This window comes from Arachis hypogaea, chromosome 19 (genome assembly GCF_003086295.3).
Source record: "Arachis hypogaea cultivar Tifrunner chromosome 19, arahy.Tifrunner.gnm2.J5K5, whole genome shotgun sequence".
In the NCBI taxonomy this organism is placed as follows: Eukaryota; Viridiplantae; Streptophyta; class Magnoliopsida; order Fabales; family Fabaceae; genus Arachis; species Arachis hypogaea.
In genome coordinates, this window is record NC_092054.1 from 104,382,137 (window position 1) to 104,383,574 (window position 1,438).

The following is a 1,438-nucleotide window of genomic DNA, read 5'->3' on the forward strand; positions in this document are numbered from 1 at the left end:
AGTTGGGCCTTTGTTCTTGGTGGAATTGGGTTGAAAGAGGCCTTGGTTGATTGCTCTTGAAGTTTGGAGAAGAACCGAAGTGAACCAATTGAACCGGTTTTGAGGTTAGCAAAAGTTGGACCAAAAGTTTGAGCCAAAGTTAGGGGTCTAACTTTGGCTCCAACTTTTCATATCAGCTAGCACAATTTGCTGGTATGGACGTTGGTGCCAACGTTAGGGGTCTAACTTTGACCCTAACGTTGGCCTTGCCTAATGTGCTTGTGGCGCCAACGTTAGCCACCAAGTTAGGGGGCTAACGTTGGCGCAAAATTTTGCTCCTCTCCCTTGAATTTTCATGTACCAACGTTAGCCTCCAAGTTAGGGGGCTAACGTTGGCGCAAACGTTGGATGGCCAGGGAGGAATTCATGTGCCAACGTTAGCCTCAAAGTTAGGGGGCTAACGTTGGCGCAAACTTTTGGTGCCCAGGGGAGAAATTCATGTGCCAACGTTAGCCTCAAAGTTAGGGGGCTAACGTTGGCGCAAACTTTTGGAGCCCAGGGGAGAATTTTCAAGTTCCAACGTTAGCCTCCAAGTTAGGGGGCTAACGTTGGGGCTAACTTTTCAACCAAAAGTTTGTGCAAAAGTTTGATGCTAACTTTAGGTCCAGCTTCTTGCTTCCTGGTTCAATTTCACTTATTCCATTGTCCTCTCTTCACTCCTAGCCATTCCTTCTTGCTTCAACCTTTCTCCAAGCTTTCTTCACCTATCATTAATCAACCAAACTCATCAAAGCTATGCTCAAAATCATGAGATATTCATTCTTTCATAATATGCAACAAATATAGCATAAAACCTCATGAAATGGCATGAATTCATATATGGTTGGTTCAATCAAGGGAAACATGAAAATCTACTCAATTAGCTTGCTTGTAGCTCAAGAAAGTGCATAATTCTAATGAAAACAAAAGAAAAAGACTAGTTAAAATAGGCTAGGATGACTTGTCATCAATCTACCTGCAGAATGGTCTAGTGACATCTTTGATAGCTCAGATAGACCATCATAGAATATATCCAGGATGGTCCATTCTGAAAGCATGTCAGAAGGACACTTTTTGGTCAGTTCCTTGTATCTCTCCCAAGCTTCATAGAGGGATTTACCTTCTTTCTATTTGAAGGTTTGAACATCCACTCTAAGCTTACTAAGCTTTTGAGGAGGAAAGAACTTGGCTAAGAAAGCCATGACCAGCTTATCCCAAGAGTTCAGGCTATCCTTAGGTTGAGAGTCCAACCATATTCTAGCTCTGTCTCTTACAGCAAATGGGAAAAGCATAATCTTGTAGACCTCGGGATTAACCCCATTGGTCTTAACAGTATCACAGATCTGCAAGAATTCAGTTAAGAACTGAAAAGGATCTTCAGATGGAAGTCCATGAAACTTGCAGTTCTGTTGCATCAGAG

General features: G+C 42.5%; 1 non-coding gene across 1 annotated transcript; it reads left to right on the top strand.

The window, feature by feature from the left end:
* The first annotated feature begins 1,070 nt into the window (after positions 1-1,070).
* Positions 1,071-1,178, top strand: LOC112780650 (small nucleolar RNA R71). The gene has a single exon (XR_003191472.1). It is a non-coding gene; the product is annotated as a small nucleolar RNA R71 (small nucleolar RNA).
* Positions 1,179-1,438: the final 260 nt, after the last annotated feature.